Source organism: Nerophis ophidion, unplaced genomic scaffold (genome assembly GCF_033978795.1).
Source record: "Nerophis ophidion isolate RoL-2023_Sa unplaced genomic scaffold, RoL_Noph_v1.0 HiC_scaffold_113, whole genome shotgun sequence".
In the NCBI taxonomy this organism is placed as follows: domain Eukaryota; kingdom Metazoa; phylum Chordata; class Actinopteri; order Syngnathiformes; family Syngnathidae; genus Nerophis; species Nerophis ophidion.
In genome coordinates this window covers 48519-64010 of record NW_026907035.1, presented here as the reverse complement: position 1 = coordinate 64010, position 15492 = coordinate 48519, and the positions used below count along the sequence as shown (strand labels likewise).

At 36.2% G+C, this 15492-nt stretch overlaps 1 long non-coding RNA gene across 2 annotated transcripts; it reads left to right on the top strand.

Moving 5' to 3' along the window:
* The first annotated feature begins 133 nt into the window (after positions 1-133).
* Positions 134-11225, top strand: LOC133547446 (uncharacterized). 2 transcript variants are annotated; one of them, XR_009805497.1, is made up of 3 exons: positions 155-340; positions 10669-10904; positions 10990-11225. It is a non-coding gene; the product is annotated as an uncharacterized LOC133547446 (long non-coding RNA). The 2 variants fall into 2 exon arrangements; XR_009805496.1 differs by lacking the exons at positions 10669-10904; positions 10990-11225 and adding an exon at positions 5476-6335 and having other exon boundaries at positions 134-340.
* The last annotated feature ends 4267 nt before the right edge of the window (positions 11226-15492 follow it).

Here is a 15492-nt window from a genome sequence, read left to right as displayed (position 1 = left end):
CACTAACATTCAACTTTCATATTAGCGTGGGAGCCGCAAAATAAGATCTCGCGTGTCTGAGACCCTGGTCTAATATATATATAGATGTGTCAGAAGTGCTACTGACACTTTGATCATGTTTGCTTTTCCTGTCTTTCAAATCACTTCCTGTCCTGCTGCTCTTATTTTCTTACTGTTTCCTGTTTGCTCTCTGTCTTTTGTGGCACCTTTACTCTCTGCTCCGTGTCTGCACACCTGTTCCTCGTTTAATTAGGTGTATTTAGTTCCACCTGAGTCCCTCCTTCACTGCTTCATCATTATTCTTTTTTGACGGATGTGGATCGGACGGGTTTTATTCGCAGTGAGTAATACTTTGCTCTTTTACACTGGCGTTCTATTGTTTGTCTTCATGCTTCTACCGTGTGCTTTATTGCTGATTTAAAGTTGTGTTTGTGTTGCTGTGACAGTTTGCTCTTTTACACTGGCGTTCTATTGTTTGTCTTGATGCTTCTACTGTGTGCTTTATTGCTGCTTGAAAATTGTTTGATTTGCACTGCACGTGCACATGTGTTAGGAACACAACATGTAGAAACACACATTTAGTGACAAACATGCACATGTGTTAGGAACACAACATGTAGAAACACACATTTAGTGACAAACATGCACATATGTTAGGAACACAACATGTAGAAACACACATTTAGTGACAAACATGCACATGTGTTAGGAACACAACATGTAGAAACACACGTTTAGTGACAAACATGCACATGTGTTAGGAACACAACATGTAGAAACACACATTTAGTGACAAACATGCACATGTGTTAGGAACACAACATGTAGAAACACACATTTAGTGACAAACATGCACATGTGTTAGGAACACAACATGTAGAAACACACATTTAGTGACAAACATGCACATGTGTTAGGAACACAACATGTAGAAACACACATTTAGTGACAAACATGCACATGTGTTAGGAACACAACATGTAGAAACACATTTAGTGACAAACATGCACATGTTAGGAACACAACATGTAGAAACACACATTTAGTGACAAACATGCACGTGTTGGGAACACATGTAGAAACACACATTTATTAGTCAGTGACAAACATGCACATGTTTGGAACACAACATGTAGAAACACACATTTAGTGACAAACATGCACATGTTAGGAACACAACATGTAGAAACACACATTTAGTGACAAACATGCACATGTTAGGAACACAACATGTAGAAACAAGACACATTTAGTTGCTGACAAGCTGTCAGTCACCATGGCTCTCAACTGCTGGCTAAGAGAGTCAAGGTGTGGCTGAGTGTTTGCTACAGGTGAACACACCTGCCCTCACTGATTAGTGTTTGCTACAGGTGAACACACCTGCCCTCACTGATTAGTGTTTGCTACAGGTGAACACACCTGCCTTCACTGATTTGGTCCAACTATGGTTGTCAAAAGCTGGGTGTTTAGAAGGACATTTCAAAGTTGGGATCTCCAAGCTCAAAAGTACGCTGTGAATACTTTTACACTTGTGATGCTTTGTTTAAGGTGTATTTACATAAAGTTGTCAGCTCTCCATGCATCACCAAACATCTGCAGAGATGTTGGTGCTGGCTTTCTTCTTGTTGTTGTTGTTGTTGTTGTTCACCTTTGACATTTTGGGGTTTAAATAAATGTTAAAGTGTTAAACTGCATGTTTTGCCGTCGTTGGTTTGAAAGTCCAGTTTACAATGCTTACATGACCTTCACCCAGGGCGGGGTGTGATAGTTGCTGCTTTTTGGTGTGTGTGTGTGTGTGGGCTTTATAGATTTCAATATTTATTAGTAGGGGTGTGGAAAAAAAATCAATTCGAATTAGAATCACGATTTTCATGTTGTGCCATTCAGAATCAATTCTCATTTTAAGAAAAATCTACTAAAAAAAGAAAAAATTTTTTTTTTTAAATTAATCAACCCAACAAAGCACTACACAGCAATACCATAACAATGCAATCCAATTCCAAAAGCAAAGCTGAGCCAGCAACACTCAGAACTGCAATAAACAGAACAATTGAGAGGAGACACAAACACCACACAGAACAAAACAAAAGTAGTGAAACAAAAATGATTAACAGTATCAATATTATGATTTCAGCAAAGCAGTGATTAAAAATCCCTCATTGACATTATCATTAGACATTTATAAAAATAATCAAAAAGAACAATAGTGTCACAGTGGCTTACACTTGCATGGCATCTCATAAGCTGGACAACACACTGTGTCCAATGTTTGCACAAAGATAAAATAAGTCATATTTTTGGTACGTTTAACAGTTCAAACAAATTTACATTATTGCAATCAGTTGATAAAACATTGTCCTTTACAATTATAAAAGCTTTTTTTAAAAATGTACTACTCTGCTAGCATGTCAGCAGACTGGGGTAGATCCTGCTGAAATCTATGTATTGAATGAATACACAATCCTTTTCAATTGGAAAAATATTGTTGTGAATTCAGAATCGCGTTGAATAGAAAAATTTGAATTATAATCGAATTGCGACCCTAAATCGATATTGAATCGTGGGACACCCAAAGTCAATGTTCTTTTGGTTTATTTTGTGGACTGCGTGGTTGGTAGAGTGACCGTGCCAGCAACCTGTGGATACCTCCAATCCACTTTATTTACCGTATATAGCACATTTAAACAAAATGTTTCCAAAGTGCGGCACAACAATATTACAAACAACATTCGAATACTATCTTAAGCTCCACCAATGACTAAATAAAAATAAAAATGAATAATAATAAATATATACATAGAATAGAATGTACTTTATTGATCCTTGGGGGAAATTCAACACCACAGTTCGCTCACAATGATATATATATATATATATATATATATATATATATATATATATATATATATATAATATTATTATCATCATAGTTTGTGAGCGAACTGTGGTGTTGAATATCCCCCAAGGATCAATAAAGTACATTCTATTCTATGTAAATATTTTCCCACTAAAGGAATAAATGTTTTGCTATGTCCTCATTTTCAATACAATGCAACTGTAAAAAATGTTCATAACATCGGAGGCTAGCAATTTGTGTTTTGTGGTAGTGTGCTTACAATTATGCTTCATAAAACTTTCTGAATTGTAAACTTAAAGGATTATATTTTTTGACCACACAACTCACGTAGTGTTAAAAGCCAAAGAATAAAAATGGGTCTTAAGACGAGACTTAAAACACTCCACATCGGGAGCAGTTTGAGTATGGAGGGCCACAGTGTTCCACAGCTTAGGGCCGACCACAGAGAAGGTCCTGTCTCCCCTAGTTTTAATTCCTGGTTCAATTCCCACCTTCTATTGACCTCGTCTTGTACGTTGTGTCCTTGAGCAAGACGCTTCACTCTTGTTCCTGACGGTCGTCGACAAGGCTAATGTTGGTTTGGCGTTGGTAGTCTGAGGCCAATGTTCAAGTACCAATAATTGTCACACACTAGGTGTGGCAAAATTATCTGCATTTGACTCCTCACCCTGGATCACTTCCTGGGAGGTGAGGGGAGCAGTGAGCAGCAGTGGTGGCTGAGCTCGGGAATAAATTTGGGTGATTAAACCCCCAATTACAAGCCTTGATTCTGAGTGCCAAGCAGGGAGGTAATGGCTCCTATTTTTATAGTCTTTGGTATGACTCAGGCGGGGTTTGAACTCAAAACCTACCCATCTCAGGGCGGACTAATTGGTTTGGCGTTGGTCGTGTGCGACGCCAATGTTTATGTATGTTGCGTTTTATGCTCTTTTACAGGCCTGACATGTATGTATTTATGCTCGTATACAGGCCCGGCATGTATGTATTGTTTATGCTCGTATACAGGCCCGGCATGTATGTATTATTCATGTTCATTTACAGGCGCGGCATGTATGTATTGTTTATGGTCATTTACAGGCCTGACATGTATGTATTGTTTATGGTCATTTACAGGCCCCGGCATGTATGAATGTGTGTATTGTTTATGCTCATTTACATGCTTGACATGTATTGTTGATGCTCATTGACAGGCTTGACATGTTTGTATGTCATGTCAAGCATGTCAATAAGCATTAACAACACATACATGCATGTGGAGTCTGTCAATGAGCATTAACAATACATACATGCATACGTGTGGAGCATGTCAATGAGCATTTATAATGCATATGTGTGGAGCATGTCAATGAGCATTTATAATACATATGTGTGGAGCATGTCAATGAGCATTTATAATACATACGTGTGGTGCATGTCAATGAGCATTTATAATACATATGTGTGGAGCTTGTCAATTAGCATTTATAATACATACGTGTGGAGCATGTCAATGAGTATTAACAATACATAGGCTCCATATGTATATGTTTAGGAGTGTTTATTTTTGTCCTGAGATTAAGATAAATTTCATGAAGGCATCTTGTGAATGTCAACATAGATAGTACTTTATTGATTCCTTCAGGAAAATTAAAATTCCAGCAGCAGTGTACAGAGTTGAGATCAATTTAAATAAAAGTAAATAATGGGGGTTTAAATGGAAACACAATAGAGAAATATTAAAATAAGAATAAAAAATAAAAAGCAACAATGGGGGGAAAAAAAAATATATAGATAACAGTAAAATAAGAATATAACAAGACAAAGTAGGCAGTAGTGACCATGTTATGAAAACGTAATGCACATGACCAAAGTAGGGTTAGAGAAAGAAAGAAGGGTGGGCGTAGCATTTTCATTTTGTGATGTTAAGTTGGTCCTGTGATGAGGTGGTGACTTGTCCAGGGTGTACACCGCCTTCCGGCCTGATTGTAGCTGAGATAGGTATCCGTGACCCCAAAGGAAATAAGTGGTAGGAAATGGATGGATGAATGAAGGTGGGGCTGAGTGTTTGCTACAGGTGAACACACCTGCCCTCACTGATTTGGCCCCACTATGGTTGTCAAAAGCTGGGTGTTGGGACATTTCAAAGTTGTGATCTCCAAGCTGAAAAGTACGCTGTGAATATTTTTGCACTTGTGATGCTTTATGTAAGATGTATTTACAAAAGGTTCTTAGCTCTCCATGCATCACCAAACATCTGCAGAGATGTTGGTGCTGGCTTTCTTGTTGTTGTTGTTGTTCACCTTTTGACATTTTGGGGTTTAAATAAATGTTTCTTGTTGTTGTTGTTCATCTTTTGACACTTTGGGGTTTAAATAAATGTTGTGCCATCCTTGGTTTGAAAGTCTGGTTTACAATAGTTACATTACCTTCACCCGAGGCGGGGGGGGGGGGGGGGGGGGGGTGATAGTTGCTGCTTGTGTGTGTGTGTGTGTGTGTGTGTGTGTGTGTGTGTGTGTGTGTGTGTGGCCGGCCAATGTTAGATGTATTGGGTATCTGGGGAAATAAGAGGTTGGCATCACTAACATAGCCCTGTGCTGGTTTACGTCCTCCATCAACAACGGAACCTTCTCTGTGAACAGAGCCAAACATTCCTCCCGCTGTGCCAACCTCACCTGAGGGGTCCCTAGGGCTCAATACTGGGTTCCATCCTGTTCTCCATCTACATGCTCTCCCTCAGCCAAGTCATTCATCGCCTTAAAATTTCCTTTCATTTCTACACTGATGATACTAAATCTATCTTCCACTCAAGACAGACGATCCCTCTGGACTGGACCATTTGAAGGACTGCTTGCAGGACATAAAAGAGTGGATGTTAAAATTTCCTGCAGCTCAATGACAGAGTGAAATTCTTCTGTTCGGGAACTCCAACCCCCCAACTGTGCACAATAGCCAAGATCAAGTATGTCCTCTCCCCCAGTGACTTAGAGGGTCGTGTTCATGCTCATCTTCTGCAGACTGGACTAATGGAATGCCCTCTATGCTGGGGTCGGTGACAAGGCCATATATAGCATGCAGTTGGTACAAAATGCTGGTGACAGGCACAAAAATGAGGGAACACATTTCTCCCATCCTCTCCTCCCTTCACTGGCTCCTGGTGAAGCACAGAGTGAAATTTAAGATCCTTACGTATGTCTTCAAAGCGCTCCGTGGTCTTACCCCAGCTTACATCAAACATCTCCTGGACCAACCTATCAGCTCCAGGCTTGGTCGTTGCCTCAGATCTGACAACCAGATGACCTTGAAGGTCCCACAGTCAAACCTAGTGACAAAGAGAGACTGTGCATTTTCAATGATGGTACCTGGCCTATGGAATAAGCTCCCCCTGAAAGTCAAGTCCGCCACCACTCTGGACACTTTTAGAGCACAGCTTAAAACTCACCTCTTTGCCGCAAATGACTTGATTTGTGTTCATGTGTCTTAAATGTTTGTTCTAAATTCCTTTTGTGTCCCTGTTTTTTTTTTTTGTTTCTCCACTCAGGCTGCACCCCAGGCTTATATAATGGTTCCTTGTGTGGGTGCAATAATTGAAAATAACTAAACTTTTTTTTGTTTCTTCAAGGTCAATTTTGTGGAGTCTGGTCTACAATACAAAGTCTATGTATATTTTCTTTTTTTTTTATCTTTTTTTTTTTTATCTTCAAGGTCAATTTTGGGGGTCTAGTCATCTACAATACAACGTCAAAATGTATTTCATTTGTCATGGTTTTTGTTATCTACAAGGTCAATTTTAAGGAGTCTGTTCATCTACAGTGCAAGGTAAATTTGTATTTTGTCATGGTTTTTAACTACAAGGTCAGTATGTAATTAACTTGTGTCACTGTTTTTGTTTCCTCATGGTTTTTGATATCTACAATACAAGATAAATGTATTTTTTTGTAATGGTTTTTATCTTAGAAGTCAATTTTGTGGGGTCTAGTCATCTACAATACAGGGTCAGTATGTATTTAACCTGTGTTATGGTTTTTAACTACAAGGTCAGTATGTATTTAACCTGTGTCACTGTGTTTCCTCATGGTTTGTGATATCTACAATACAAGGTCAATATGTATTTCATTTGTCATGGTTTTTGTTATCTACAAGGTCAATTTTAAGGAGTCTGTTCATCTACAATACAAGGTAAATTTGTATTTTATTTGTCATGGTTTTTAACTACAAGGTCAGTATGTATTTAACTTGTGTCACTGTTTTTGTTTCCTCATGGTTTTTGATATCTACAATACAAGGTCAATATGTAATATGTATTTTGTGTCCATGGTTTTTGTCAACTACAAGGTCAATTTTGGGGGGGAAGGGGAGTCTGACGAATAAAATACATATTTACCTTGTATTGTAGATGACCAGACTCCCCTTCCCCCCCCAAAATTGACCTTGTAGTTAACAAAAACCATGAGGACACAAATAAAATACATATTGACCTTGTATTGTAGATATCAAAAACAATGACACAAAACCCCCCACAAATTAACCTTGTCAACAAAAACTTTGACGAATAAAATACATATTTACCTTGTATTGTAGATGACCAAAGTTTTTGTTAACTACAAGGTCAATTTGTGGGGGTTTTGTGTCATTGTTTTTGTTTCCTCATGGTTTTTGATATCTACAATACAAGGTCAATGTATATTTTATTTGTGTCATGGTTTCTATTAACAACGTCAATTTTGGGGGGTGTCTGGTCATCTATAATACAAGGTCAATATGTATTTTTTTTTTTTTTGTCATGGTTTTTAACTTCAAGGTCAATTATGTGGGGTTTGGTCATCTGCAATACAAGGTCAATATGTAATTTGTCATGTTTTTTGTTATCTACAAGGTCAATTTTAAAGAGTCTGATCATCTACAATACAAGGTAAATTTGTATTTTTTGTTCTCATGGTTTTTGTTACTACAAAGTTGGTATGTATTTTGGGCCTTTTTTTTGTTTCCTCATGGTTTTTGATATCTACAATCCAAGGTTAATATGTATTTCATTTGTAATGGTTTTTATCTATTAGATCACGTTTAAAAAGTCAGGTCATCTACAATACAAGGTAAAAATTTGTATTTTATTTGTCATCATGGTTTTTGTTACTACAAGGTCGGTATGTATTTTGGGCCTTTTTGTTTTGTTTCCTCATGGTTTTTGATATCTACAATACAAGGTTAATATGTATTTTATTTGTCATGGTTTTTGTTATTTATTAGGTCAATTTTAAGAAGTCAGGTCGTCTACAATACAAGGTAAATTTGTATTAGTGTCCATTGATTTTGTCTACAAGGTCAATTTGGGGGGTTTTGGTCATATACAATAAAAGGTCAGTATGTATTTAATTTGTTTTTGTTTCCTCATGTTTTTGATATCTACGTCTATGTATTTTGTGTCGTCATGGTTTCTATCAACTACAAGGTCAATTTTGGGGGTCTGATCATCTACAATCAAAGTTCGATTTGTATTTAAATAGTGTCCTTTTTTTATCTTAAAGGTCACTTTTGCGGGTCTGGTCATCTACAATACAAGTTCAATATGTATTTTAATTTGTTTTTAATCTTCAAGGTCAATTTAATTTTGGGGGTTTGATCATCTACAATACAAGGTCAATATGTATTTCCTTTTTGTCATGGTTTTTGTTATCTACAAGGTCAATTTTAAGGACTCTGGTCTTCTACAATACAAGGTAAATATGTATATTTGTGTCCTGGTTTTTAATAACTACAGGGGAAATTTTGGGGGGTTTGGTTATCTACAATACAGGTTAGTATGTAATTTGTGTCTTCATTGTTTTTGTTAATGGTTTTTGTTATCTACAATACAAGGTCAGTATGTATTTTGTGTCATGGTTTTTGTTATCTACAAGGTCAATTTTAGGAGTCTCGTCATCGACAATACATGGTAAATATGTATTTTGTGCCATCATGGTTTTTGATATCTACAAGGTCAATTATAAGGGTTTCGTCATCAATACCTGGTAAATATGTATTTGTGTCCTCATGGTTTTTTGATACCGACAAGGTCAATTTTAGGGGTCTTGTCATTGACAATACATGGTAAATATATATTTAATTTGTGTCCTCATGGTTTTTAATATCTACAAGGTCAATTTTAGGGGTCTTGTCAGACAATACATGGTAAATATGTATTTAATTTGTGTCATTATGGTTTTTGATATCTACAAGGTCAATTTTATGGGTCTCGTCATCGACAATACATTGTAAATATGTATTTAATTTGTGCCATCATGGTTTTTGATATCTACAAGGTCAATTTTAAGGGTCTTGTCATCAACAATGCATGGTAAATATGTATTTAATTTGTTTTATGGTTTTTGATATCTACAAGGTCAATTTTAAGGGTTTCGTCATCGACAATACCTGGTAAATATGTATTTGTGTCCTCGTGGTTTTTGATACCTACAAGGTCAATTTTAGGGGTCTTGTCATTGACAATACATGGTAAATATGTATTTAATTTGTGTCCTCGTGGTTTTTGATATCTACAAGGTCAATTTTGGGGGTCTTGTCATCGACAATACATGGTAAATATGTATTTAATTTGTGTCATGGTTTTTATTTACAAGGTCAATTTTAGGGGTCTTGTCCTCGAAAATACATGGTAAATATGTATTTGTGTCATCATGGTTTTTGATATCTACAAGATCAATTTTAGGGGTCTTATCGACAATACATGGTAAATATGTATTTAATTTGTCATTGTTTTTTGATATCTACAAGGTCAATTTTAGGGGTCTTGTCCTCGAAAATACATGGTAAATATGTATTTGTGTCATGGTTTTTGATATCTACAAGATCAATTTTAGGGGTCTTATCGACAATACATGGTAAATATGTATTTAATTTGTCATGGTTTTTGATATCTACAAGGTCAATTTTAGGGGTCTTGTCATTGACAATACGTGGTAAATATGTATTTAATTTGTGTCCTCGTGGTTTTTGATATCTACAAGGTCAATTTTGGGGGTCTTGTCATCGACAATACATGGTAAATATGTATTTAATTTGTGTCATGGTTTTTATCTACAAGGTCAATTTTAGGGGTCTTGTCATCGAAAATACATGGTAAATATGTATTTGTGTCATCATGGTTTTTGATATCTACAAGATCAATTTTAGGGATCTTATCGACAATACATGGTAAATATGTATTTAGTTTGTCATGGTTTTTGATATCTACAAGGTCAATTTTAGGGGTCTTGTCATTGACAATACGTGGTAAATATGTAGTTAATTTGTGTCATCATGGTTTTTGATATCTACAAGGTCAATTTTAGGGGTCTTGTCATCGACAATACATGGTAAATATGTATTTAATTTGTGTCACCATGGTTTTTGACATCTACAAGGTCAATTTTAGGGGTCTTGTCATTGACAATACATGGGAAATATGTATTTTGTGTCATGGTTTTTGATATCTACAAGGTCAATTTTAGGGGTCTTGTCATTGACAATACATGGTAAATATGTATTTAATTTGTGTCACCATGGTTTTTGATATCTACAAGGTCAATTTTAGGGGTCTTGTCATTGACAATACATGTTAAATATGTATTTAATTTGTGTAATGGTTTTTGATATCTACAAGGTCAATTTTGGGGTCTGGTTATCTACAATACAAAGTCAATATGTATTTAATTTGTGTCCTCATGGTGTTTGTTTCCTCAGTTTTTGATATCGATAAGGTCAAAATTGGTTTATTCCGCTATGCAATGCAAAACTCTTACCTAATGTTGTCCATTTATTCATTCATGTGACTCATTTCTCATTCTTACACCCTGCAGCGCTACAACAGTACACAAGTCTTACACAATGTGTTATGGGTCACGTTCCTGCTTCTCCTCCTGCTGTGCGGACTGAGTGCATGGCGGAGCACATCAACAGGTGTTCCCTCTCCGCTGCGGGTGTGCCTCTGCAAGAGATCTGCAATCAACACACCTGCCCGTGATGAGCAACCAGGCTTCATAAGCCAGCGCGTCTTAAGATCCGGTGCCAGAACGTAGTTTCTCCTACCAGTAAAGTAAGCCAACACATCTCCAGCCTTCTTGCTCCCTGTGTTCCCTTCCTGTCGAGTTGACGGTCTTTCGTGTTGTGTCGTCCTCCAGCTTCCTCTTCGTCTACCTGGACCCACTTTGGATTCCCTCTTGCCTCCCTGGACCAAGACCTCGCTCCTGCCTTCTGACGTCCAAGCCTTTTTCTTCTTTTGGACTTCCACCTCTATCTCAACACGCACACTCAACACCCTCTGGTGACCACGCTCAGATAATACTTACACATAGTCTCACTCCATCTCTTTAAGGTAATCACACACTGCACTCACATACTGAGTTGTCAATAAACACGCTGGCAGCTAACATCATCGTCTCTCTGCAGTCTTCTTTTCCCGCTGTTCTGTCACACAATCTTACTTATTTTGTCATTCATTTGTTCATCCACGTTATCATTCTTACACCATGCACCGCAACAACACTATAGTATAGGTGTAATATGATCAAACTTTCTTGTTAAAAGTATAGCAGCTGCATTTTGTACCAACTAATATTTTAATGCTAGACAAAAGGAGGCCTGAAAAAAATAGATAACAGTAATGTAGAGAGATGTAAATAACGCATGAATAATGATCTCAGCGTCTCTAGTGGACAAAATAGGGACATATTTCAGCGAGATTACGGAGGTGAAAGAAGGCTGTTTTACACTCCTAATGTGACTGAAACGAAAGAGTTGTGTTGAAGATAATATCCAGATTCTTTATCGAGTAGCTTTGTGTCAAACTGTTATGGTGGTGTTATTAAATGGGTGTGGAATTGTTTGTCAAAAGTTACAGTGGTGTTAAGTGGGTGTGGAATTGTATGGTTGTCAAATGTTATGGTGGTATTAGATGTTTGGTTGTCAAATGTTATGGTGGTATTAGATGTTTGGTTGTCAAATGTTATGGTGGTATTAGATGTTTGGTTGTCAAATGTTATGGTGGTATTAGATGTTTGGTTGTCAAATGTTATGGTGGTATTAGATGTTTGGTTGTCAAATGTTATGGTGGTATTAGATGTTTGGTTGTCAAATGTTATGGTGGTATTAGATGTTTGGTTGTCAAATGTTATGGTGGTATCAGATGTTAGGTTGTCAAATGTTATGGTGGTATCAGATGTTTGGTTGTCAAATGTTATAGTGGTATTAGATGTTTGGTTGTCAAATGTTATAGTGGTATTAGATGTTTGGTTGTCAAATGTTATGGTGGTATCAGATGTTTGGTTGTCAAATGTTATGGTGGTATCAGATGTTTGGTTGTCAAATGTTATGGTGGTATTAGATGTTTGGTTGTCAAATGTTATAGTGGTATTAGATGTTTGGTTGTCAAATGTTATGGTGGTATTAGATGTTTGGTTGTCAAATGTTATGGTGGTATTAGATGTTTGGTTGTCAAATGTTATGGTGGTATTAGATGTTTGGTTGTCAAATGTTATGGTGGTATCAGATGTTTGGTTGTCAAATGTTATGGTGGTATTAGATGTTTGGTTGTCAAATGTTATGGTGGTATTAGATGTTTGGTTGTCAAATGTTATGGTGGTATTAGATGTTTGGTTGTCAAATGTTATGGTGGTATTAGATGTTTGGTTGTCAAATGTTATAGTGGTATTAGATGTTTGGTTGTCAAATGTTATGGTGGTATTAGATGTTTGGTTGTCAAATGTTATGGTGGTATTAGATGTTTGGTTGTCAAATGTTATGGTGGTATTAGATGTTTGGTTGTCAAATGTTATGGTGGTATTAGATGTTTGGTTGTCAAATGTTATGGTGGTATCAGATGTTTGGTTGTCAAATGTTATGGTGGTATTAGATGTTTGGTTGTCAAATGTTATGGTGGTATTAGATGTTTGGTTGTCAAATGTTATGGTGGTATTAGATGTTTGGTTGTCAAATGTTATGGTGGTATTAGATGTTTGGTTGTCAAATGTTATGGTGGTATTAGATGTTTGGTTGTCAAATGTTATGGTGGTATTAGATGTTTGGTTGTCAAATGTTATAGTGGTATTAGATGTTTGGTTGTCAAATGTTATGGTGGTATTAGATGTTTGGTTGTCAAATGTTATGGTGGTATTAGATGTTTGGTTGTCAAATGTTATGGTGGCATTAGATGTTTGGTTGTCAAATGTTATGGTGGTATCAGATGTTTGGTTGTCAAATGTTATGGTGGTATCAGATGTTTGGTTGTCAAATGTTATGGTGGTATCAGATGTTTGGTTGTCAAATGTTATGGTGGTATCAGATGTTTGGTTGTCAAATGTTATGGTGGTATCAGATGTTTGGTTGTCAAATGTTATGGTGGTATCAGATGTTTGGTTGTCAAATGTTATGGTGGTATCAGATGTTTGGTTGTCAAATGTTATGGTGGTATTAGATGTTTGGTTGTCAAATGTTATGGTGGTATTAGATGTTTGGTTGTCAAATGTTATGGTGGTATTAGATGTTTGGTTGTCAAATGTTATGGTGGTATTAGATGTTTGGTTGTCAAATGTTATGGTGGTATTAGATGTTTGGTTGTCAAATGTTATGGTGGTATTAGATGTTTGGTTGTCAAATGTTATGGTGGTATTAGATGTTTGGTTGTCAAATGTTATGGTGGTATTAGATGTTTGGTTGTCAAATGTTATGGTGGTATTAGATGTTTGGTTGTCAAATGTTATGGTGGTATTAGATGTTTGGTTGTCAAATGTTATGGTGGTATTAGATGTTTGGTTGTCAAATGTTATGGTGGTATTAGATGTTTGGTTGTCAAATGTTATGGTGGTATTAGATGTTTGGTTGTCAAATGTTATGGTGGTATTAGATGTTTGGTTGTCAAATGTTATGGTGGTATTAGATGTTTGGTTGTCAAATGTTATGGTGGTATTAGATGTTTGGTTGTCAAATGTTATGGTGGTATTAGATGTTTGGTTGTCAAATGTTATGGTGGTATTAGATGTTTGGTTGTCAAATGTTATGGTGGTATTAGATGTTTGGTTGTCAAATGTTATGGTGGTATTAGATGTTTGGTTGTCAAATGTTATGGTGGTATCAGATGTTAGGTTGTCAAATGTTATGGTGGTATCAGATGTTTGGTTGTCAAATGTTATGGTGGCATTAGATGTTTGGTTGTCAAATGTTATGGTGGCATTAGATGTTTGGTTGTCAAATGTTATGGTGGCATTAGATGTTTGGTTGTCAAATGTTATGGTGGTATTAGATGTTTGGTTGTCAAATGTTATAGTGGTATTAGATGTTTGGTTGTCAAATGTTATGGTGGTATTAGATGTTTGGTTGTCAAATGTTATGGTGGTATTAGATGTTTGGTTGTCAAATGTTATAGTGGTATTAGATGTTTGGTTGTCAAATGTTATTGTGGTATTAGATGTTTGGTTGTCAAATGTTATGGTGGTATTAGATGTTTGGTTGTCAAATGTTATAGTGGTATTAGATGTTTGGTTGTCAAATGTTATAGTGGTATTAGATGTTTGGTTGTCAAATGTTATAGTGGTATTAGATGTTTGGTTGTCAAATGTTATAGTGGTATTAGATGTTTGGTTGTCAAATGTTATGGTGGTATTAGATGTTTGGTTGTCAAATGTTATGGTGGTATTAGATGTTTGGTTGTCAAATGTTATGGTGGTATTAGATGTTTGGTTGTCAAATGTTATGGTGGTATCAGATGTTTGGTTGTCAAATGTTATGGTGGTATTAGATGTTTGGTTGTCAAATGTTATGGTGGTATTAGATGTTTGGTTGTCAAATGTTATGGTGGTATCAGATGTTTGGTTGTCAAATGTTATGGTGGTATTAGATGTTTGGTTGTCAAATGTTATGGTGGTATTAGATGTTTGGTTGTCAAATGTTATGGTGGTATTAGATGTTTGGTTGTCAAATGTTATGGTGGTATTAGATGTTTGGTTGTCAAATGTTATGGTGGTATTAGATGTTTGGTTGTCAAATGTTATAGTGGTATTAGATGTTTGGTTGTCAAATGTTATAGTGGTATTAGATGTTTGGTTGTCAAATGTTATGGTGGTATTAGATGTTTGGTTGTCAAATGTTATGGTGGTATCAGATGTTTGGTTGTCAAATGTTATGGTGGTATCAGATGTTTGGTTGTCAAATGTTATGGTGGTATTAGATGTTTGGTTGTCAAATGTTATGGTGGTATCAGATGTTTGGTTGTCAAATGTTATGGTGGTATTAGATGTTTGGTTGTCAAATGTTATGGTGGTATTAGATGTTTGGTTGTCAAATGTTATGGTGGTATTAGATGTTTGGTTGTCAAATGTTATGGTGGTATTAGATGTTTGGTTGTCAAATGTTATGGTGGTATTAGATGTTTGGTTGTCAAATGTTATGGTGGTATTAGATGTTTGGTTGTCAAATGTTATGGTGGTATTAGATGTTTGGTTGTCAAATGTTATGGTGGTATTAGATGTTTGGTTGTCAAATGTTATAGTGGTATTAGATGTTTGGTTGTCAAATGTTATGGTGGTATTAGATGTTTGGTTGTCAAATGTTATGGTGGTATTAGATGTTTGGTTGTCAAATGTTATGGTGGCATTAGATGTTTGGTTGTCAAATGTTATGGTGGTATCAGA